The sequence below is a fragment of the Ambystoma mexicanum genome, chromosome 2q, assembly GCF_040938575.1.
Source record: "Ambystoma mexicanum isolate Mex_15411 chromosome 2q, UKY_AmexF1_1, whole genome shotgun sequence".
In the NCBI taxonomy this organism is placed as follows: Eukaryota; Metazoa; Chordata; class Amphibia; order Caudata; family Ambystomatidae; genus Ambystoma; species Ambystoma mexicanum.
In genome coordinates this window covers 590,170,584-590,196,685 of record NC_090924.1, presented here as the reverse complement: position 1 = coordinate 590,196,685, position 26,102 = coordinate 590,170,584, and positions in this window count along the sequence as shown.

Sequence of the window (26,102 nt, the reverse complement as noted above, 5' to 3'; positions counted from 1 at the left end):
TATGGAATTGTGCGCACTGCATTTGAGGGGAAAAGTAGCAGGACTTTTTTTGTGGCTCGCCCCCCCCCTAATCTTGCAATGCTGGATACTCCCCTGCCGAGGACAACCCCCAGGTTCGCTGAGGGTCAAAGACCCTGTGGCAGAGCAGAAAGTGCACTGTGCTCACAGAACAGAATACCTTTGGAAAACGCCATGATCACCGAGCCCCCAGCTTCGCAGGCTCGGTAATGTTATCTGCCATGTGCGAGCACAGAGCAGATAACATTATCGAGCCCGCAAAGCTGGGAACTACGTGATCATTGCCTGTGCCAAATAGATTCTGGTATTTTTAGTCTTGAGAAGATGGCTTGAAAAGTACAAGGTACGCAGGTGCGAATATTACTATGGTTTGTGCACTTTTCAAGCCATGAAAAACATTGCGCCACTTTTAAACTATTTCGAACGTCCTCTGATCGCAGTTCAACTGCCAACTCCGCCCCTTTGAACCCCGCCCCGTTGGAACTCCACCCCTTCTCCAGACTCCACCCCCTTGTGCAAGTGATGCCCCTTCATATTTATTCCATTTCCACCACTGTAAATAAGGAGGGGGTCATATCTGTGAAACGAACATCCCGAAAGAAACCGAGCATTTCCCTCTTTCGTCAGGCCCAATCAAAAGCGATCACTGGTGGGAAGGACATATGATATGGCATTTATAACACGCCTATACACAAGTATTCTGTAACCACCAGCACCTTCAGGTCAGATGTGGATTTTAAAGTCTCACATCATTGTGCAGAAGCAGATTTTGATGTTTCCAGAATCGTTTTTTTTATTTTTTTTTTATCAACCAAATATCTAATGTCCTGGTATGAAAGCCTAAGAGCTCACTCTAGTCTCGCCCAAGTTCATCATTGACGGGTTCCGTGGCATTCGTATTTCACTGCCTGGCCAGAAAGTAGACAGGGCCGAAGGCTACCACTGATAGCGATTCCTGCATCCATTCTGCCATCTCTCCATAAGCACAGACCTGCATCTCTGTCCATTTCTCTCTGTCGCTGAACATCGCTAGCTCTGTCTGCTTCCTGCTCTCCCTATCCATCAATGATCCTCTATTGCAGTGGTCTTCAAACTGGGGGCTGTCCCCACCCACTAAGCGGGCCCAAAGGAGGTCCAGGGATGTGCAAGGCTCTTTAAAAAAGGATTATGTGGACTGTTTTCAATGGAATATGTAAGGATTTTATGGAAAATATCAGGGGTTATAGCTTGTGGCGGGCCCAGAAACAATATTTTTACTCAAGATGGGGCTCGGTATAAAAAGGTTTAAATACCACTTTTGTATTGCAAGATGTCTTGGTATTGACTGGATGGAAGTGGCTGCTCCCAAAGCCTTCCATCAAGCCATGGGAGGTCATGTGGTACTCTATATATAATATTAGGTTTCACATATGTTGATAATGCTGTTTTAGATTTCAGGCACCAAAAGCTTATTTCCTTGGATCAGTTTCAAAGTGGTATGAATGCTATACCAAATCACACATGAATAAATAAATAAACTGCGCGCAGGCACAAGGTGTTTCTCATTTGAACTTCAAAATGTAAGACTGTCAGGCCCAGGCGTACGAAGTGTCTGAGAATTTGTGATCAGGCTCAACATTGTTTGCGAATTTGCAAACACCCTTTGCCATATAATGGGGCGTAAAAAAAGAATGCTTTGCAAACTGAGCACTGGACTATGAAAAAGTGCAAAAGATGCACTGCGAAGTTAGCGACTTGCAAATAAGTATTGCATTTGACATTTCCAAAAATTCTCAAAATCTCAATTAGTGATTACTCGCAAAATCGTTAAAAAAACATGCAAATAGTACCGTGGAGGTAAAACACAGAACATCAAAGTACTCGCTATGTAGTGGAACAGGCATTTGGCAACCTCAGGTCCTGTTCTAGATGCCCACATAATAGTGGAGAGGCACTGGCATATGCACCTGTGATGTGCTGCGAAATCATCTCCATATGTGCCATGTTCCACGACATTGACACACAAAGGGGACTGAATGTAAAAGTGGAAGAAGAAAACATAGAGGACGAAACACATCCCCTCCCAACATGGGCAGAAGGCAGATTGAGCCACTGAGTGAAGGGCCAGCTGCAATGCAGTGGCCAATAATTACTTTTAAGGTGAGTGGCTTGCCATGCAAATAAGACTGACATGCACAATTTAAGGAAGACATGATATATGAGTTCTGATTTATTCCTAGGTACTTCCAAAAATGGAATTGGTGTAAGATTCAATAATGAATGTCTTCATTTGAGAGAGAAGGAGTCATGCACCTACTCGTGTTTAGCTGACTTCGATCACAGTTTGATATGGCTGCCTGTACATGGACAGGCACCTGTTTTCTCTTGCGGCCTATGGTCATAACACTGGGCCTCATTACAACCCTGGCATTAAGGGGTTAACGGCGCCGTTAAAGGCTGCGGTGCCGTTAAACCCTTAACTCCGGATTCACACTTTAACGCCTGCTTTTTGCAGGCGTTAAAGTCGAACCCGCTAAGGGACCTTGGTGCTAATTACGGCACCGTAATTTACGGTGCCGTAATTAGCGCCTTCCCCATTCTCATTGAGCCCTATGGGCCAAAAATGGGAATGGGGAAGGAGCCATGGTGAATGGGGATTTACCGACCCGCCAACCTTGGAATGGGGCGGTAAATATGGCATCCACCATGACGGAATACGGCATGGACCATGGTGCTAATAGCACCATGGTCCAACGCCAGGGTTGTAATGAGGCCCACTGTGTCCAACAGCTTCACTGGCCATGCTTTTTGTGGTTCTTAGAACTTCACTGCCAGTTTCCAATGGGGTGACACTGTTCTAGCGGTCCCACCATCCGTGTCTTGCGCATGTGCAAATCATGTCAACGTGAAGGTTTATGATATGTCTGCTGACAATAGCAGCTCAATGTGCCAATCTACCCCAGTGACTTACTGCAGTTGCCTGCACTGCAGTGTTCTCCATGTCTCTCTTGTTTTCTTCCCTACCCAATATTCCTTCTAGGGACTCCCAGGGCTTTAAGTGGGCCGGGACCTGCCGGGTTCTCAAATTTCGTTTTGAGGCGGGGCCCTGCCGGGGCCCACTAATCTCCCCTGGCAGCCCCAGCCACTACACGAAAAGGCATTTTTTTTCCACAGCCTAAAGCTCTCGCTCGTGTGCGAGAGCTTCAGGCTTCAGAAAAAAATGCCTTTCAGCCATAATGGTGGCGCCGCACCTGCGAGGCATCCCTTTAATCAAGTGATGCACGTGGGCCGCCGGCACCGTTATGGAGAAAACGTGAGGCCGCTGGAAGCAGAGGCCTTGCTTTCTAAATACTGAGGCTCCTGCGGATTCGCAGGAGTTTCAGTCTTTAGGAAAAAGGCCTCTGCTTCCAGTGTCCTCGCCCTTTCACAGACATGGCAACATTCTGACTCACCTGGGAGGGAGATTTAATCAGAGAAATCGGGAGTGGCACATTTTCCCGTAGGGATGCATTGGGGCTAGGAGTATTTTAGGCGGGAGAACGTGAAAAATAGCAATATTTTCTCACGAAAGGTCGGGAATCGCCCGCCTAAATCGGGAGGGTTGGCATGTATGCTTTCAGCCTTAATGGTGACGCTGCCCTTCCCCAGCTGGCGAAGGGCAGCGCCACCATTAAGGCTGAATAGGCGAGGCGCTGTCCCCTGCCAGGCAAGCCTATATAAAATAAATGCAGAGATCAGCACCCTCTCCCCCATAGGGGAGAGGGTGCTAATCTCTACAAAAGGCTGCCTGGCAGGGGTGCCAGTAGCCCATTGAGCCGGGGCTCGTCAAGGGGGCGTGGTCTAACGGGCCATCAAGACCCCCGTTGTTAGGCCACGCCCCCTCGATGAGCCCCAGCTCGATTTGTAGTGCCACTTAAGGCACAGGGGACTCCCCTACACTCACCATGGCCTGACACTGAAAGAAGGCACTTATTATTGCTATGTCTATGATATGATTGGTTATTTATAACGCACTTAATAGCCAGAGGTTTCTAAGCGTGGACCCGGGAATTAGACCTGTGTTGCTCCGTGTTGTTTTGCTTCCAAGGCAAACACTTGCTATCCTCCCGTGACGTGCTATAAGAACAGACTTATGTTGCCAACCGTACCCAATAAGGCTTCATTTTCGTACTGGCAGTGCCAATATATGCCAGCATTGCCGTGTAACACTGTCTAATTGCCAACATCTCATCTGCCCTGCCTGACTCACTGTGTCAACACTTTTTCTACACTGCCCTTCAACCCACATAATACTGTTGTCCGATTAGCGTCCATCTTTCCCATTCACCTTTATCAGCATGTGCATATCAAGTCACGTGCATATCAAGTCACGTGCATATCAAGTCGCTTCTGCTGCACTGGCAGAAGGGATCTTTCCAGCAGGCAGGATTGCTCCAGAGTCTAGCTGAGGTTCTCAAAGCTTCTTCTAGACACCCTGACTGTTCTCTGAGTCTTTAGAGCGGTGAGAAATTAAGCTGTTTGTTTACACTGGTTGTTGATAGAGTACCAAGGCTCTGCAGATTACAATCCAGGGAATTTATTCCAGGTTATGTTTACAGGACCGAAACCCTTAATGAGTGTTTGAATGCTGAAATCCAGTGGCATAGAAGTGAATTACATCCGTTTCACAGAGTCTGAATTCAGAAAGCCACACAGAGCAAGCACATGGATGCCTTCAACATTCGGCTTGAAAGATTTTCTGAAAATGCGAGTGATTTAGTGCCCTTCCCAAGGTAAAGTCGAGGGTATGTGGATGATGAAGAGTCTATGCACAATAGCTTTGCTTTATTTTAGAATGTTTATTTATTTATGTTTTAACTTATAAAGTGCACGCAGACCAGCAGGCATCGAGGCGCTGTTACAGAGACCAGCTACCTGCAATGGATAACAATTGTCAGTTAGACCAGGCATAACGGTACATTAGTGAGGATACCTGAGTAGGCATGCAACCAAGTTAATTAAGAATGTTGAATACCATGTTAAATAAGTATCTCTTACATAGACGTTCTACCTCTTCGGCTTCCAGAGTGTTTTCAGAGTCTGCCTATTGGGCATGGGTGTGCCATCTTACAACCATGTAGTACTGGATGCATTCACTTGCCTATCACCAGTTGTGGTGCCAGGTTTTGTGGGATTATGTTCTACAGTGTGCAGATCACTGGCTCGTCCTCGTCCTGCGGTGTGACAGGCACGTTATTCTTTCATTGCTACTTTATCATTCATTTCACATTATTTCACAAATAAATAATCATACTGTGCCCCTCAGATCAGCACCTCGCATCGAGCGAGACACCACGCAACGCCGATCCCGGCCGAGACCAGGCTAACCAGCCACTCTGGAACCCCGACTCGGGCCACCAGCCACAGGCACCAAACAGCAATCCTTCTGCCATCGGACGACTGCCTTGATAAAGACCCAGGTCAAAACGCGCGTCGGATGTTGTCTGTAACACCCAATTGGCACAAGAATATTTATAGATATTGTCTTTGCTGTTATCACCAATAAAACCAACCTCATATGACCAAAGGACTGGACAATTACTACATGACCTTTTTCACAATTGAACCATTGAACCAAGCCAGCGCCCACTGCTAAACAAAGGTTTGTCTCCCCACCAAGTTAGTAACCAGCCTACCTTACCTAGAGCCGTACAGACCACAGTTTCATGCATTAACAATGTATTAGATAGGTACTCTCTGATTTCTGACTGGGCTAACTATGTAGTAAATAGGTTAGCAATTCCACTATGCTGTTAAACAAGACCAATGGTTTTATGCTGTGTAGGGTAGACCCAAAAACTGATCAATAAAAAAAACTCCCAGGGGATCAATAAGAAGTGCATCATTTGCTAGAAAGTTTTATTACATGCGAATACGGCCGGGGCTGTCAGTCAGTCCCGTAAAACTGAGAACTGGAACCACGCTCAACACACCCATTTTGAGTTATATCTTTTATAGCAGAAACTGCAAATTACTGCATAAGAAAAATATATCAAATACAACATAATCCCACACTCCCACTTTGCTAACACCTATATGAAAACCTAAACACCCCCTATAGTTCATTAGCCCATTGGTCGCACATAGCTAAATGCATATCTAAATGCAACCCCTTACAAAATTATGTAATTGTACAGTCAGCAGAAAACAATATGATGTGATTTGTCCACTATATTCAGTCACTTTGTTGCAACAATGGACTTGCCTTATTGGTCAAGGTAAATTTGGCCCACTAGTGATGTGCATACCCCCAACACGACCCAATCAGGAAGTGAATGCCTGGGAAAACAATGGCTTCCTCATGAGACCAGACAATTTGGCACTCCCAGATAGCCCCTTCGACTTCGCAGCTGTACTCATTGGCAACACCACTTGCTACTCCCTTCTTAGAATATGTTCCTTCCCTAGCACGCCTCCTACATTATCTCTCTTTGGAACCACATGCTTTATAAAAATGCAGTCAAGACACCACCCTTGGGGATTTACTCTATTTACTCAGACACCTGTAATTCAAATGGGCCAGTTACCTCTCAATGGGGGCAGTATTACTCAAAACCTAGCTCGACAACTTGGCATTGCCATACACTAGACTCTGTTCCCATGAGATCCGTCTCTCACAGCGGCAGCACTAATCTAATCGTCTGAAACCAACATTCTGCTCTCAGCTCCTGTGAGCTGTTTGGCCTGGCACAAGTAACTGCTGTCTGCGCTGTGGGTGTACCTTCCTCCATACCACTCACATTATCTCACAGGGGGTGGATATGAGTTGTAGCAGGGAATCCCAAACTCTCCCCAATGCTTCCCTTGAGCCCAGACAGGGTGGTGAAGTTGGGTTGCGGTATCACAACTTTGGGCAAGCCATTGCGTTGATCTTATGTTCACAGGGTTCAGAATCTTGGCATGTCTCTAAGACTTGCATGTATACCCATTTACTATCATAGTATAGGAGCTGTCCGAATAGATTTTATGTTATGAGTTGCGGTTTTGAGGCCTCTCACGCTCGCGCTGGACATTCACTTGGTATCATGAGAGATATTTCAAAAATCAAACTTGTGAATTCCTGGTAGTGAAACATGTTCTGGTAATTTATTAAGATTTGACGACACGTGTTTCGACCTTGCAGGCCATTTTCAAGGCTAATCATAGTAATTACAGACAACATAAGCATCCCCTAATTGTGTGCATAGAGAAGAAATCCAGGACACAAAGGTGATGTGCCAGGGAAGTGGTGGCATAAGTTTGGTAGGATGAGCTTTACATAATGTGTATACCATTTAACAATTTGACACACAATACAATACAGGGCATACAAATAGGGAGAGGGAAGAGAAAAGGTTGGAGGGAGGATTGTGGGTGGTTAGTAAAATACTAGAAAAGGATAATGTTTCCTATGCATATATGCAGATTCATTTACGTAATGTTGGATGTATTCATGTGGTGAGAGTCTTACCAATTAGATTTATAATGGCAGAAATGTTGCCAGGTGATTCTTTGGGGAATAAGGACAGGTGAAAAATTCAAACTAATTCGAAATTAGAATCCCCCCACCGAATCACCAGGCGACATTACTGCCATTATAGATCTAATTGGTTCGTTTTTAGAAAAAATTCATTTTTTTTACTGCTCTGCCAAAATTATGTATTTTGCTTCTGAAACTCTTCCTTTATGCATGCTTCTGAATGGAGGTAATTAATGGCAGGCAAAAGCAGCAGTGTTTCTACATTATGTTAACAAAATAAATTATTAAGTCGTAATTTACTTCGTCCAAATTATTTCTGATTTGTTTAGATTGTTTTCATCCATCCTCCCTCACTACCATCACACCCCCTAATTCCTCCCAACCTACCCTATACCCCCTAACCCTTAATATCTATAGAATTACTTCCCCACAAAGAAATTCTGATGAAGTAAATTACCTCAAAGTAATGCACTACGTTGAAACAGCAGCATATTGCAGTACTGCATGTGACATGACTGTATGTGGTAATCCTATAGGCAGTTATGTGGCATTTGCCCATGGTGTCCTATAGGACTAAAACATTGGTGAATAACTGATGGCTCCTCATGGCTCAGGATCATACAGACCTTTCAAGTTACTGCAATCTTGCCGAATGTGGTAATAGTAATTCCGTTTGGCTGCATTCCCAGAGGAAACACTGGCACACTTTTAATCATGTCCAGAATTCATTGTTCTGTTGGCTACATAAGAAGGGACGTCATGTAGGGGTCGCCAGGGCTCTCGCTTGCGACCCCTGAGGTCTCCCTTGCTACCCCTAAAAAAGAAAACTGAAAAAATAAACGTTTTCTTTTTTTTTTACACAAATTGAAGCTCCTGGGCTGTGGCTAGTGCCATGTGGCTTTCGTTTCTAGAGTGGCTGGCTTTCTTGTTCAGGCTTCTTAAAAAACAGGGGGTTCCACAAGTGTAACACTTTGAGCAGTGACCCTAAATAAGAAAGAATAGAAATATAAAATAATTTGCATTTCTGGAATTCTATACAATAATTGCTAGACTCATTAAAGGGTTTATTTCAGGTACACTTCAAGGGGCGAGTCACTGATTTAGTCTGTTCTTAAACACCTCAAATTCACAATGAAGACAAAATACTTCAAAACTCATTTAGAGTAAAATAAGCATCCATTTCGGACTATGCATTTTGCTTTTTGCAAGTTGCAGTTATAGCATGTTTTTTTTCTGCCGATACATATGGTGATTCATTCTTGTATGAAATGGTTATCACGTTACAGCGATATTCTAACCATATTTTTCATTGTGTACTTGTGATGCCACTTCCTGTTTTGTCAAGGGGTAAAAGGTTGTGTTCCATCGCTTCCCGTGATGCCACTTTGGGGTGGGTCAAATGACATCACTTCATGTGATATCATCAGAGGTTAAGGGTCATGTGATGTCACTTCCACTAACCCTAGCATTTTGGTGAAATAACGTCCCTGTATGTAAGTCTGAAATAAGGCATACATTGACCAGAAGTGATTGTCTTCCCTCCTTCCTGGTGGTAATTGAGTTGGCTCTATGAGACAAAGAAGGCTACTGGGCCTTACTTTCACCTATCCTTGGTTGTCGAAACTGAGGTGACATTGGGCATGTTCTGAAGCTGACTAGTATTCACATAGGTGAATAAGCCTCGGTCTTTGTTAGGGAGAATTCTCTGTTTAGGCTGAATTTACTAACCTAGTGAGTCCCCCAGCAGCTTTGCTGGATTTCTGGAGTTTGTTTTTTTCCATCCTGCCAAGAGTGAGACTCTTTTCTCCCACTCTTGGACATTTATGTGTGTAATTCCTTTGAAATGTGTTCGATGGGCTATGGGGTCTTTTACTCCATAGGGTCTCATATGTTTTTCTATGTGTGTTACACCGCACCCTACGTACCGTAACACTGGGGCGTCCTAGCGGACCCCCACCATAGACTCCATACCCGGGGACTGACTACTGTCTCCCCGGGCATGTAAAGTCACCATTGGCTTTACTAGACCTAAATTTACTAACAGAACTAGTACAAAACCATCTTATTGTGGACGTACTAGTAGGGGTAATTCGATTACTCCTAGGTTGTTACTCGAGGGGGCACTGTCTCGTCCCCCCTCGTCGAGTTTTGGCTGGTGGCAGTGGAAACTACTTGTTATGTTCGACCCCGAACATAACCCTATGGGATTCGTCCCATTGTTGGAGATTGACCCTTTTTCTCGTTAATCTCTAAACGTACCACCGGTCTCCTTATCTTAAATAAGTTTATCGGATGGTATTTTCTGCCAGAACTCGGTTTTTAAAATGGCGTCTGTGTTCGTCTCTGTGACTCCTAAACCAAAGGTTGAGCCCTTTGTTCCACTTTTGGCGGGCCTCTGGACAGAGACCCTCCAAAGTGGTGCCATTCTGTCTGGGTTACCACAGGGGTGTGGGAGGGGGTTTAGACACCCTGGACCGAGTTGCCTTGCCAACTCCGGTCGCACTCTGGAGTGATTGGCCCAAGTGGTGAGCCTTCCCGCTCACCACTTAGCATGTGTTGATTGACAGCTAGGCTGAATGAATGGGGGTTTTCTGCATAAAAGCAGGGCTTTTGGGACTGGATCTTCAGAAGTCGCCACAGGACCTAAGAATCCGACGAGGGTAACGCTGAGTCGACCTGCACGACGACACCTCCGGTGGAGCCCTGCGGAACCGACTCACCACTTCCCGACGACAGAGGAGATCTCCCTGCCGGAGAGTCTCTTCCCCTGGCTGGTGGGAACAACCAGTCCCCTTTGCTTTTTATTCGCCTCAGGACGCAGTGGTCGAATTGCCCGTGCAGAGCACCTCGGCAACCGGATAGCCACTACCCCTGTACCACGACCAAAAGGTGGTGCCTTGTGACGGAGCACTCCGCGGCTGGTCTCTTCCCTGGTGGTGCACCGGACTTCATTTTTCTTCGACGATGAGATCATCTCTACTCTTGGCAAAGACCCGACGTGCATCCACCACCAGGAACAACTGCCCCCGCCGGAGCTGCCCTCCACAACAAGGTACCGTGTCCGCCTGGCTTCCCTTTCGATCGGTTCGAGTGAGTTGTCTTAATCCTCTCCTTTCCGTTGGGTCGCCTTCAAGCTTTTCTCATTTGTTGTTCTGAACTGGTTCAATCTGCCGATAACAATTTGCTACAAAGACTAGAGACTTTTTGGGACATCGCGCCTTGCCTTACTCCGAGTGGGCCTGGCCTCTGAACTTTATGATCTATTGTGATTCTTGCCTTCCTGCCTTGCATTTTATCCGCGAAGGATTGAACTGTGTTGATTTCGTAACCTGCCTATTCTTCTCTCCCGTCCTAACCAATATTAGAGTGTCATCTAGGTTGAGGTATACACCTCTGTCTGAAAATAAGTGGTACCAGTAGAACCTAGGTTGTCGAAATATTGCTAGGGGGATTGATCGTTTTCTGCTTTGTAGAGTAATTGTGTTTGATTTGTTTGCCGTGATGGTGCCATAGTGTTTTCCATAGATGTTCTGTTATAAATAAATATCTTAATATCTTTACACTAAGCTTCGTTGCGTGTTTGCTTGTCTTGCTGTGATGAATTGCCCTATTTTGTATACTCCACATACTGCTCAACTTTTCTTGAGCGAGGTCTGACTGCTCAGCCACAGCTACCAAGTGAATCTGTGTGGTACAGACTGCTACCGAGTGGGTTCACCGCCAAACGCCTGTAGTCCTAAATCTTTTGCAGTGGTCCCAGAGGGAACTGCACAGGTTTCCGCCTAACAGTCTTTATTTTGGGGATGAAAAAGGCATTTCGTTGGGGAATGTGCTTTATATATTGGTCAGGTGTAGTGAAACGAGATCACCCATCTTGGTGGAAGGAGAGACTGGACACAGAATGACTTGGGAGACCATTGGAAGAATTTGTCTTGTTAACCTTTCATCTGCCCAGGGTGTGGGTATCCATATCCTGGGATAGCCATGCCTGTTTAATAAGATGTGGACTTCCATGGCCTTGTGGCATCCACTGTAAAGTGGACGTTGCTGCATTTCAGCAGCAATTCCTGCCATGGCTGAGATATTAATTGAGTCTCTAAATAATCATGTTATGTTTTGAAAACCAGTTCTGGCAATGGCAAAATCTTTTATCATATGATTGACGTTGATTGACTCATAAATGGCAGGACAAAAGGGTGTGCCTAACAAAAAGGTTTATTAAGGGCGTAGGAAAATTATGCCAACAAAACAAAATGGTGGGGTTTAATTAACTCAAGTGATTGCCAGCATGATGTGACGTATCCCTGGATGTTGTCACTTCTCCCCAGGGGGCAGCACCTTCCCATGAGGCCAGGGAGGTGAGTCCTCATAGGAAGAGTCTCCCAACAGTCCTCCTGGGGGTGGTGTACAGTGGGAGGATCTCATTAAGAGAGAATCCTCCTCTGGGGACAAGGACGTACAGCTAGAGAGAACACGGTATGGCCACCTCTAACACACTCCTCATGTCTCCACACATACAATGCACCCTAACATAATACCTCATCACCCTATTTATGGGTGTAAGGCAAGAAGTATATCACCTACTGAAATGAGGAAGAGGTGTGGAATCATGATGAATTCTGCCGAGAACCTAGGTGAGCATTCTAGTCGTCCCCAATGGCCTGTTAAAGAAACTGATATAAAAATCGAAGGAGGTCTAAGGAGTCTGCCAAGCCATCCCTGGTGGTGCCGACAGGAAGGCCACGGTTTGGTGCGAGAGATTTGAGTGGTGAAAGACTGGGACACTGTCAGAGGTTCAGAAGCATCTTTGCAAGGTCCAAGCTGGGAGGAACTTGCCGCTAGCTGGCAAAGCAGGTACCCGATTGGTAGAAGAAGGCCGACCGCGCAGTCCAAGTGGGAGAGAGGACTGAATGAAGAACACCAGCAGCTACGGAACTGCTGAAGTGGGGAAGCTGTGTGCAGAAGCAACAGAAGACCTGAGTGCGCATCCCAGGAGGCACCGGAACCTGACCAAAGAGTCCCTGAAGGTAGAGGAAGCCTGGGCTGGCTGGTGGGGATACAAGAGGGTAGTATGTCATACATAAAATATACAAAGAATCCAAGAACAAGAACAGGGTTGTTAAAGGATTCCCTTACATAGAAATTAAACATTGTGGAAGGTTATGAGAAAGACTTTCTAAATAGGGGTTTTAATAAATCCCCTAATTTTGAAAACCAGAATAAAGAAGACTTTATAAGAAATCTTATTCATGTCAGTACTTGGCAGGCAAGTAATCCAGGTTCGACCACAGAACAGAGCAGAGAGAACAGAGAAACATGGGTTAGGGACTTGCACCAAAAGAGAATAAGAAAGCAGGTGCATTTTACTTGTGGCAGTGCTTGGCAGGTTAGTGACCCAGGACTGTCTACTACACAAAGCTGGAAAACACGGGTTGGGGACCTGAGGCTAAGAAGAAGAGAAAGTTGAAACATCTTTCTCTTGGCAGTACTTGGCAGACTAGTGATACAAGTGGGCCATAGTGGGGGAAGCCTAGATCGAGGACCCTATGTTTGTGTGAACTGTGTTTCTAAGAAATCCTAAAGTGGGGAGGCCAGGCTAAGGGAGTCAGTCCCCCTGGTTTTGTGTAGACTTATGAAAACCATGATACTAGGAAAAGGGAGTCATTCTCCTGCTTATAGAAAACAGAAAGGAGAAACCTGTAAAGAGGCCAGGGGATGGGAGTCATTCTCCCTGGTTTTGTGTGGAACTGTGAAAGCCTGCATATCAGGAGAAGGGAGTTGTTCTCCTGGTTGCTAAAACTGATCAATGTTCCACAACCCCTCTTCTTCATTTCCTTATTTATTTTATTTATTTTAATTCTGTATAGAGCACCAAATCGCCCAAAGGCTTCAGGGTGCAGATAGAGACAGAAAAACAAAAACAAACAATCAGAAACAATCAAGAAACCTAGGTCAAGCTAGGCTGAAAGAGAACTAAGGAGAGATGAAGAGATGGGTCTTTAGGCTCTTTTTAAATTCAGGCAAGGAGGTTGTGGTCTTGAGGTGAAGAGGTAGAGGGTTCCACAGGACAGAAGCGATGACATTGAAATTTGTCTTACCAAATTTGGCCAAGCAAAAGCGGGGCTGATAGAGCATGACCTGTTCAGTTGACGTGAGTGCTCGTCCTGGGAGGTATTGTTGGATACATTTGGGCAAGTAGCTGGGTGCAGAGGCATTCAGGCATTTAAAGGTGAGTGTCAATATCTTGAAAGATATCCTGTGCCTGATAGGAAGCCAATGCAGTTTTTTCCAGGCTTCAGAAATGTAGTGCCTCCTGGGCAAACCCCGGACAGCTCTGACAGCACCATTTTGGTTAGTTTGAAGAGATGTTGGCGGTAGAAATGCCAGCCAGGAGACTGTTACAATAGTCCAACCTAGAGTTGACTAAAGCAGAGGCAAGGAAAGACATATTGTTAACAGTTGGAAAGGGTCGCATGGACGAGAATTGCTTGTTGATCCAACTGCATGAAGCACAGGTTTTAGCCACATGGGAGCGCATAGATAGCTCAGCGTCAATGGTGACACGCAGCGTCTTAACACTTTCAACAACAGGGATAGGCACATTAGAGATCATGAATGAAACATAGTCTCCAGGGAGATTCTTTAACATGTGACTGGAGCCAGCTATAAGAATCTCTGTTTTGTTGGCATTCAAGGCCATGGAATTCTGGATTATCCAGGAATGGATGATGGAATAGATGGCTGAAATAGCCTTGTAGTCGGAGGAATAAGAACCAGAGAGTTCGAGGATGACGTGGGTGTCATCAGCATAATTGGTAAACAGGACACCTAGGTCATCAAGCAGCAAAAGAAGGGGGAGAATGTAAATATTGAAAAGAGTGGGAAACAGAGAAGAACCCTGTGGGACACCACCTGTTAGCACAAAGGGAAACAATGAAGAGTTTATGCCATCTCCTCATTCACATTGCCAATATTGCTACACTCCCCCACCTCCTTCATTCACTCTTCCACCAACTCCTTTTCACTTTTCTCTATCTCCCTTTTCTTTGTTACCCACCTGTTATTGTTCTGGCCTTTACTCACCTTCTATGATTTTACAGCCCTTTGAGCAACTTATTCAACCCTTTGGGTACCTCTTGTGTAACAGCCAATGTTCTCCAATTCCGTATTATCTCTTGACCTTCTGGGACATTCTCTCACCAACCCTCTGGGTCGTTCTTCTCCCAAACCATTGGGTTCCTTAGTTCCCCATCTCCAGTGTCTATCTATCCCCAGCCTTCTGTGCTTTCGTGCAGCCTCCTGAATCTTTTCCCACCAGCCTTGTATCATCTCCTCCAGTCACCTTAGCTCTTTTTCTCTTTTTCCACATACTTCTCCAACTCTTTCTGTTCAACTTTACAGTCAGCTATGAATGAACTCTTCCCCCAACTCCCTCACTAGAAGACTGAGGTGCTGTGATTTTCTAGCCTGGTGATCCCTGGGCTCTTTCTTGGGGTCTGCCCCTTAGCTCTTGAATGGTGAGGGTATGGGATTGGCTACCACTAATTCACCCACCTGAGCCTGCTCTGTGGTTTAGGGGCTGGATCAGGCATTTAGTTGGGCCAGAGGCATTGCTAAAGGGGCTACAGCCCAGAGTCTTTTGGCCCTAGTCCCGGATAGAAGCTCAGGTGTTACAACCAAAATGCTAGCTCTGAATCCCGCCAGTCCGGACATTAGCTTAGTTCCTGATTTTTTCCAGACCTAGCAACACCCCTGAGTTGGGCTGTCTGCCATTTTTATATTCACCACCCCTCCTCTCTTGCTCCAGGGCACAGTTCTCCTGACTGCTCATTCTAGGGGACTGATACAGGTGAATTACTTAAACATGTGTCTGAATATTCTGTGTGTGGAAGGATGCTTGTCTCTACTAAAGGGCTCACTATAATAGTTGCAGTGACGATCTGATTTGTTTCTTTGTTGGAAAGCTCAATATCGCTGAGGCTATGCGAGCTTATTTCCAACCTTAAAGTTTCTCTCAGAAAATAGTCCTTGCTGTTCCCTTAGTCGACAGTGCTGGTGAAGCTGAGTTGATGCATGTTCTTAAATGGGCCACCTAATCTATTGTGGGTTTCCCCTGCTTCCTGCTCCTGGAGATGTGGGGTAGCCAGGAATATTCCCCCCACACCACCCCTGGGTCCAGCATCACCTGGCTTGGGCAGTACCCAGTCTCCCTGGCAACCCCATCATCATCCAGCAAGGTCAGGCTGGGGACTCTGTCACACTTTACATGAACAAAACTATCCCTTTTGTAATGATCAATTTAGGTTTGCAAGGAAAATGACCTACGTGCAGTTTGATATTGGAAGCAGAACTCTGCAAATGTGCATGTGAATAACTATTCTGATGTGAAGGTGGTTGCAAATGTATTTAATATTTCCTTTCAGCATCTGGAAATGTAGGTGTTTTTCAAAACCCACCACCTCTGCAGAAGAGGTAGGACTGCACCACTGACCAGGACCCAGAACCAGTTGTCACGTTTGGATGGATATAAACTCTGTTGGAACCGGTGGGCTTGAAGGACTATCTAAAGAATCATTACTAGAATGGGTTTTGGGTCAATCGTTTATTTTTCTTCATTTATGGGCATAATTCTTCTTCTTTTTGTAAACCACCCTCCCGAATTGTGCTCCTATCGGGCCTCTTGCGGGTTGAATAACCGAATGGTGAATGTTGTTATGCTTTACCATTGAATTGGAATATTTTAGGTTCTCTGTGTAGTTTCTTTTCTCCTTTTTATGGATTTTTGTTTTCTTTATTGTGATAAAATAAACAGTAAATCGGGAACTCGTTTGTATGATTCAAGGTTGTGCTTCTTAGCAATCATAGATTGCCACTTCGCGATCTACCAAAGTCAACGCAGCACATCATACAAGAGCATACAGGCTAGAGACAAAGCACATAACAATATTACAAGATATAACAAGGACATACAGTGGATATAAACCATTTTGGAAAATGAGAATCTGAAGGAATATCTACAGGAGAAAATCAAGAATGGATCAACATTTCCTTTCTACATCTCTGCTGGGCATTCATTTGCCCAAAAGAACCTCCTGAATTGCGTTCCTGTTTCACCACTTCAGGGCTGAATAGTTGCATGGTGAAATATTGTTTTGCTTTACCAATGATTTGGGAAATTTGGGATTTTCTTCCTGTGGCTGCAGTATTTGCGAGTTCATAGGACTTGTTTCATAGAATGACAATTAATGACTGCAGGACTGCATTTTGGACAGTGTTTGGGCTTTATGAATATCGGGTGATGTCTTTTGGGCTAGGTATTCATATTTTCAATGATTAATAAACTTCATTGTGTTCCAATGCTGCAGAGATGATTTGAAATCGTCTACTTACGTGATTTTCTGTTTTCTTTCCATTGTTCACAACATCATAAAAGCCATGTGTTAACAACTGTCATTCAAGAGATGTAAGCTTGAGAAAGAGCCAGAGGAATGGGGCGTTGCCAATTTGTGTACCCACTTCATCCAGAATTATTCCCATTTGGTTTCTGAGATATCTAAATTGCTCAAGAAAAACAATTTGGGGCATGCTTGTGGTGGGATGACTCAGTTTTGAGACAGATCAATACTTTCAAATCGTTTATTGTAGAACCAGTGGCTAATGGTAACACCTTGGGAGCAGTTTTTTCAGAAGTTGAGGAAAATGATCATTTAGAGCAGGACACCATTTTTTTGATTGTCGCGCACCTTGACCTTTAGTAGGAAGAAATACTTGGTACTGAGAGACAGTGATTGGCGGGATATTTATTGTTGGGCACGCATTTCATGTTTGGGATCCAGGCTGATAATAGTCATCTGCAGGTATTGTAAAGGCTGCAATGACCGCGAAGATAGGTCAAGGTGAAACCATCTTGCAGACAGTTTATAGAAACATAGGTCGAATCCAGGTCTCGAGCTTATTAAGCATGCGATAAAAGAACAATTAGAATGTCGAAATTATAGGCAATCCAAACGTCCATACTTTTCTGTATAAAATGATTTCACAATTATATAGTTTCCAGTACCAAGAAATATAAAGGTACAGGTTAAGCCTCTGCATTCGTAAAGTAAAATAAAACCTTCCTTAATCTGTTTTGAAAAGGGTCAAGGAGCTATGTCCGACTGGAGAGGCATTATTCCTTTTGCCAACATCTGTTACATTAATCAGGGATAGCTTATCAGTTTTTGGGCATGCTCTTTTCATGCCAGTTCCAGAACTCTAGATGGAGGTATTGGAGATTACCCATAGTCAAAGAGGCGCAAAGTCAGCTCTGGGCCAGGTGAGTCATTTCTTCCAGTGTCCAAAAATGGGTTCTGATGTATGTTATTCTGTGGCTGGTTTCTCAGCGTGAATACTCTCGCCAGTTAGTGACTGCATTATTGAGACCGCTAGAATTTGCTCCCTAGTCTTGGCATACTGTATCGCTACAGGTTTTATCGTTGTGCTACCTTTATCTTAAGGTTGATAATGTTTAGGGTGGACACTTTTTCTAAAATTATTCTTATGGCAATTGCGCAGTAATAGCCAATGTTTTGGGTGGATACTATTTGCTTACATGACTTTCCCCGTAAGATTGTTTATGATCAGTGTTTGCATTAGCTCCCTTGAAGGTGGCGTTAGCCAATCAGGACGCTCAGAACCCTCACTATATTCACTTGTTTAAGCCCACGTTCCGAGCAGCCTGAGTCCTAAGGGGGTGCATCAATAAAAAATAAAAAATAAAAATCTCACCTTGCTGCCCGATGTTGCACTATATTTTCAAAGTCTTGTTTCCTTGTTGATGACATCACAGTCATCAACAAGGAAAACGGACTTCGGAAATACTGCGTGACACCGGGCATCAAGATAAGATCTATTTTTAATTTTGTTTTTTAATTGAAGCACTCTCTTGGCAACCATGAGTGAGGAATATGGGTGCTAATTGCGATATAACCCAAGGAGGCAAGCCGACTGGACGAGGAATGGCACTTTCGCCCACATTAAGGGACACTCACTATGCTCGGCCGTTTACTTGTGTAGCAGTCCATTAACACCAAGGTCGGCCAGCTGCCGCCGGTTATTTCAACTCCTTCTGTCTCAGAACCTTCGAGGGCTGTATGATTTTTGTCGATGCCATTAAGATTAATTGGAAGGTTGTGTTGCCCACTGAGCAGTACGTGCATGTAATAATACTCTGCAATGCACTTCTCTTGGTATGCGTTACATCTTTGGGTTTTGCTGGATGTTAGTTCACCTCAAACCTTGGACCCCGCTTCTAATATTTTAACTGAACTGTGGAAGTTCTGTAGTATAGTTTCTGGAGCTGAACGAGTCTAAGAAAGCAATGAGCGCATCTATTGACACTGGAAGGTTGCTCCCCTCTAATGTTGTGTATGATAATGTTTGGTTGTGAACATGAACATTACCAACTCAAGATTTACTGGATAAGCCTTTACCTTGTTTTGTGGTCCTTCTTTGGTGACCCTGATCATTTTTGCTTTGGCATTCACCAAGCATCTGGTGCATGCATACAGATCTTAATGCCTGAAACATGTAGAGATGGACTCTTTCGGTTGCATCCTGAAACCTTCACCTGTGGTTTGAGGCAACGGCACTGAGGAGTTGGACATTTCTGGGTTTTGCAATGTTTATATTTTTCTTGAGGTTGAATATAGTATTTGGTGCCCTGGAAAATATCACTTTATTTATTCACCATTATTGGTAGTGTGTTTTTATTGACATTCTCCTGACAAACTTGGTAGTCTGATGTTTGAGGGTTGTATTTCATATGTGCCACAATCATGGTGGTGGCCTGCAATTCAGTGTTGGGGCTGCGGCTGTGGCCCAGGATGTCAGCTACCCAGAGCATGATGCTAGGTTGTTCAGCAGGAGCTGGTGTCTATGATTGTGTCTGACATCCATCGGCTCGTTGACTTTGCAATATGTTTGTTTACTGGTCCAATATGTGTGCCCTATTTTATAGTGTTCGCTTTCTTACAGGTTGATGGTTGGGCCATTCCTAAGCTATCATCACAGGCTTGCACTATCTTCCTGTCATGTGGCGCAAAAACAGTTTTATAAAAGTTTTAGGCAGGAGTGAATAAATGTTGTGAGTCCTTCTTTCATTTGCCGCCATATTTTCCATTATGTTGGCGTTCCCGTGGTGTTTGCTGCAATGGTCCTTGAAGTGTAGTCAGACAATATGTTTCCAATGGATGATTTGTCTGCCTTGTGCTTTTCCCTCCATCGACCGGTCGCCCCAAGGCCAGACTGCATTCCTCTGTGTGTACTCCAGGCCCAGTGGCATGCTCGCACCCTTGCAATAAGAAGGAGAGCGATGTGGTCCAATGCTCTACCTCAACAATCATTACCGCTTCAGCCATGATGAGAATCAAGACTACTCAAGGAACAATTTCTGCAGTACAAGTAGTCTCCGGCCACACACACATCCACTAACCTGATTCAGGTTTCTAAGACACAACATGGTAAAGTCTGTACCTGTGCATTGGGTCAAGGTAGACACACCTATTTCTTCTACCAAGGTGTCGTTTGTCAAATATGTTTGCTCAGGGGCAATGCGCTCACCTAGTAAACAAGACGACACCAAGCAACATAAGTTCGATCCCCGGGTCTGCGCTTAGAAACCTCTCGGTATTAAGTGCATTATGAATCACCAATTAATATATTAGTATGCTAGTTTAAAAGAAATTCCGTAGTCCTTTTAAGTCGCCAAATTCAGCTCATATGGGGCATTCTTCTCCCACATACAGGTTTCTGGTGAAGGTTTTGTATGTGTTTTTTCTTGACACATACAGACAGTGGTTTTTGACCTTTGCAGATTACAGTAAGTAAGGGTCTATGCGTTCAAACCTATGTGCAGCTCTCAACATCCCCAGGAAAGAACATATCTCTGGAGCCAGAAAAGAAGCACACTGGCCCTCAATCTGAGAAACAATCATTTTTAAAACACTCTCCATCAAGCACAAATATGTTTCCAACGCCTCTCCGGAAAACCTGTCACAAAAAATTGTGCGCTCCAAATCCACCCAAGCAGTAAGATTCATCCACTGCAACAGTCTGATCCTCCCGACCTTCAAAAAAGTCAAAGGAGGAGACCCTAGCTTCCCTGCAGTAGCACCCTGCCCTAAAGGCTGAAGAATCCTACTGGCCCTTTTGCAAAGCCCTAAAAAACATTGCTCTTCGCCTAGCGTCACCGCCTCATCACAAAATACTTTACCAAACCAATTTTACATGAGGGGAGAGTGTCATGCCCCTTACCTGCAAGATATTTGTGTCATTTGTTGTATCCTCATCGCCCAGATGCCCACGGGCTTAGGTGCTTTACAAATGTAATGAATAAATAAATACATAAGTACTGTGGCTGCGGAACTGTAGGAGCGATACTGTTATGTGGGAAGAATGTGGGCGCAACAAACAGCTGGAGTATTTGAGTCACCCGTCTGTACTCTTAGTCTTCTTTGTATAGTTAAATAAAAGAGGAAAAAAAACATTAAAAAACATCTTTGCTGTCTCCAAGAAGATGCATTGTAGATGCAAAATGTACAATAAATTACTAGTGTGCACATTGGCATCTGTACCAGACAAACCTATTTTGAATCACAAAGAGGTGCACACTTACTTTACAATCAATAACATATTAAAAATGATTTCAACAAGTAGTCACCTTTGCAGAGGCTCTCCTACAACACCCTTAAAGCAATCATATTAGGAATATCAAACCCCGACATTGAATTTCAGTGTCAGTTTCACTGGTACCTGCCGCACAATGTATTCCCGTACAAAGGAAATAGACACTTCTGTGATAAAAGTAAATTTGCATTAGGTCGCATCTAGCATTACATAATCATAATCACATTCATGTTGCAATCTTCTTTCATATACACAATAAATTAAATGAAATGTACAAACTGTCTGACACCATGTCTCACAATGTCTTCCTCGTGAACTCTCATTTCAAGCCACTTATTCTAAGTCTATAATATGAGATCTTGCCCAGATCAATGCAATTCCAAGCCTTCCCTTTCACCAGGAGATACTGTATTGCTATTGATATATGCAAGGTGTGGGAGCCCCTCCACTGAGAATGAACATGGCCAAATCACCTGTTCTATGGGTAGGTTCCCGCTCTGGAGACCTAGCATTTCAGTGCTGGATTGCCCTAGTGGGGACTGATATGCAAATTCATATTTCTCCTTTAGGAAGTTTGGAGTGAGCTAAACATGATTGCCGACCCTCCTGAGTGGAAGAAATTTCATAGAACAGGGCCTTTGCTCGTTCTCAGTAGAGGGGATCCCACACTCCCACACTCTTGATTAATTTGTAAAACTTGGAATTTCACCCTAAGTAACCAAGGACAATCCAGACCTTGGCCTTTTGCTCACTGTGCATTAGAGAGGCTCAGCTTCACTTCACTGAGGAAGCCCAAATGGGTGAACACGTGTTTGGGGTTACTGATGGTACTCTTGTTCAGAGTAGAATTGCCTAGCATTTCGGTGCTGAGCTACCCTTGTGGGTAGGACCAGACTGATATGCAAATGATCATTTCACCTATTTAAAGGGCACAGGGACCTTAAACGTTGCAGACCCCCTGGAGTGGAAGAAATTCCATAGCACCTAGTCTCTGACCAATGCTCATTCTCAGTAGAGGGGCTCCCACACTCTTGAATAATTTGCATTACTATTGATCTCATCCTCAAGGAGTCCACAATGTCCAATTACGTCCTCTTTCTAAAGGTTCTACCAACAACACTGGAGCAAGAAAACAAACCAAATCCTCTTCCCTCTTCTGCCTTGCTTGTAGTCTTTTCATTGCACATTCTGTACATTGTATACAAATCTGTAATTTCAAATGAGATAGTGATCAGATTTATCTCCAGTGTTCAATTTCCCAGAGAAAGAATGAGTATCTGTTGGCAAGTTCCAGTCATCATGTGCATTAATTATCTTTACAGAAACAAAATACATGTGTTCTCCATAATAATATATCAGACAATGACCAGAATTTTCTCATCACGCAAAGAATTCAGGCCAGATCTACAAAAACAGATCATAATACAACATTCTCAGACAGGTTCAAATCTTTTTAGAAAATCAGATCCAACCAGGTCAAACTTCCCCACATCGCCTGTTTCCTCTGTTCATGTATGTACCTCTTGCTGTCATTAAGTGTGGATTAAAATTAGATCTTTGTCTCAATTATATTCCCTAAACAATTCCCGTATGCCTATTGTGATCAGGTTGGATATTGCACCCCAAAAACCGTTCAACTACCAGTGTCGAGTCTTGTGATTCTGAAAAGGGTTTTTTGTATTTGATCTTATTGGCCATTGAGAAACTTGCGAATTGGTGAGAATAATTCAGAGTTGTAACTGATAGAGACAGTGTGGTCCCACATGTGGAAAGATCCACTGGAAGATAGAGATTGAATTGTTGACCCCTTAAGGTTCAAATGAGAAGCAATTAATTATCAAAACAATTGCATTTACTCTTCATGGTGGTACTGATAAACGATTCTACAAAATGTGGCACACCTGCTGGTTCATATTTTTAGAGTGTTGGCAGTGCTAAATTAGGTGGCTTGAATGATCCTGTTGTAGTAGCACTTAAGGGTTCCGTGGAGTGTTGCACTGGCTGGTGAAAATAGCAAAGGTTCCACACAAGTTTGCTATATTATGGATGCCTCCAAAAGATCAGGAGGAGCCGAGGCAAATGAAAAAGGTAACTGTTGCACCAAGCCATCTCCACAGTCCTCCATGTTTCTGTAATTTTGTTATAAACCATCCCCAATAGAAGCAGCTGAGAATGCCTTCCTGAGGAAGCTCTTGGATATTTCCACAGCCAACCCGCAAATATTACTAAGAATTGAAAGGAATATTGTGTCAATATCAAAACTAGTTCCTCTTAGCACAGCTGTGCTGTCGACCATTGGTCCAATCCACCAACAAAGCCATAGACGAAGCTAGTGATACACATGCTGAAGCTTGAGAGTGCCATTAAATCTGTGCAGTTGAGACATGGCCAAAAAAGCCTTTTTCCAAATTGACCTCGGATAAGCGTGGTTGGTTCCCATTTCTATCACAAGAACATCATTTATGGTTCTGGGGCATACAAAAGCGCACTGTGAGTTGTGGTGGCAGATGCTGCTACGAGCAGTGTGACAGTAGTTTATTTTGAGTCAGAAAACAAGTGGAGCTTTAAGCGATGTTAAACCTATCATTCTTTATGCAACTGTCTAATCTTACCATTGGCCCTGCCTTCATTTAATGGCTTGGCCAGCTACATGCCTACACAGGTGACATTTCCATCGCTGCAACTCTGGAGTCCAAACACTAGAAATGTCTACTGTTAGGTGTTGAGTCCTATTTAAGTATAAATCAATTATCCATTAATTCGGCTCACTCATACCTTATGACCTGTTGTACTCTTAGGAATAATAAAAGGCATACATGGTAGTTGAATAATGAGGATATAAATAAGTAGATTCCTTGGATTATCTAGGATTTGTAGTGTCAGTAAAAAAACACTGCTATAGAGATATAAACTAAGTATGGAGGAAAAGACTCAATCATTCCTCTCTCTGATGAAGTAGGTGAAAGGTACACTCTGTGCTTACTCACTGGTTCCCTTCAGCGAATGTTACAGACTAAAGGTGTCTAGCATTGTATTGTATGGTAGTGAATTAGTGAATTTTAGAAAAAGGAAATTCCTTGGTGTATTTGAAAGGGAACCTTTTGAAACAGGTCCTGGTTATCCCGACTTCTGTCCCAATTAGCGTCATTAGCTTAGAACTGGGTTTGACATCCTGGTGATCACTAAATATTAAGAGGAGTCTGTCATTATTAATTAGGCAACAACGGTCAGATACATTGAGCCTTGGTTACTATCTACCTGACTAATTGGTAAAAGACTCAAATCCCTTTTTGGAAAAAGTTTAAGAAGCAATGTGAATCATGTTGTGTTATGATTGATCTTAATGGTTCGGAATCTGATGACATGTTGAAAAATAAAATAAAATATTGGAACAGATGGGTGGATATTCAGGACCTGCTGACATTAAAACTCTATAAGGGAAATTATATTTTCTACTTACCTCAAAAAGATTTAAGAATGTGGGGAAATGTCCATCTTATAAATTTCATGACTGGTATTTTAAATTTAGACTGAATTCAGGGAAACTTATTTATTTATTTTTTTTTTTTTATTTTTGTATATAATCTATATTAGATTTTTACAAAAGGAGTTCTCATGGTTTCGTGCACCTGACCGAAGAAAAAGAAATATTGAAATGTTGAGAGTTGCACACCCATAAGTGTTTAAAACAATATTCTTAGTGTTTACACCATCCAAAATGAATGAGAGTTCGATGGCTTTACTAGCTAGATGTCAGAGATATCAGAGAGATGGGTAAACTTTTCCATGGTGATATTTAGTAGTTTTGCCGTCGGGGTTAGCCATCTGGTTTGGGCTCCTGTGATTAGGCGATTCCACCACATGTCTTCGTCATTAATGAAGGAGTTTGCGAACAAGGGACCAAAGAAGGCGTCCCTTTCTTGTGCAAGCGCTGGACAGGCCATCAGGAGATGTCTTATGGATTCTGTATTTTCAGAGTTTTTACAGAGGCGACATGATTTCTCCTTGGTGTTAGCTCGGATGGCTAAAATTTCTTTTGTCGGAAGCAGATTAAGACGGGCTTTCAATAGATTTTTCATCGACCAATTGCTGGGGTATTTTTTACAGTATTCCATAGGCTCTTTAAGTTTGTTAAAAACGGGTGGTAGATGGGTTAACAGCTTGTTTGATGTTGCTTTTTCATTCGTATTTATCCAGTCTAACCACTCCATTTTAGATTTTATTCTTAACGGGTTCTTGATTAGTTCGTCTTCTGAACAGGCTATCGCCTGTAGGGATTGTAACTGGGTATCAACCCAGTTTTTGAGTAGCTTATTGTTTCCCTTACTGATTTCATCATTAATCATACGGTATATTTGAAGACTCTCTGGATCTCTTATTTTTCTGAATAGCTGGATCCCACTTTGTGCCACCACTGCAGCTATAGAGAGCAGACCTAGTTCGCGTCTTATTGCTGCAGAGGATGTGGATTTAGGAAGTCCAAGAGCTGTTCGCCAAATATGGCCTTCTAGTTTGGTCCAGAGCGTCGAAGGAATTGTTGGTGTTGCATCCATGCCGTACGTTAGAGATGGAATTACTTTAGCTTTATAGAAATGGATTGCGGGTAGAAGACTGAATTTTCCGTATTTTCTATGGACTGCTTGAAGCTGGGATGCTAGATGTTTCGCCTTTGTCCATAGAGTTTGTTGCATCGTGTTGGCGTTCTTAGAACTGTCAATTTCCACTCCCAAATATTTGAATGTTGTAACGACTTCAATTTTTGCTTGATGAAGGAACCACTGTAGATTTTCTTTCTTTTTATTCCCCTGTTTTTGGAAGATCAGGACTTTGGTTTTTTCTTTGTTTATCTCCAAGTTGTTATCCTTAGTGTATTGGGCAAGATTGTCGAGTTGTCGCTGAAGTCCAACCTGCGTATGGTCCAAAATTATCAGGTCGTCGGCAT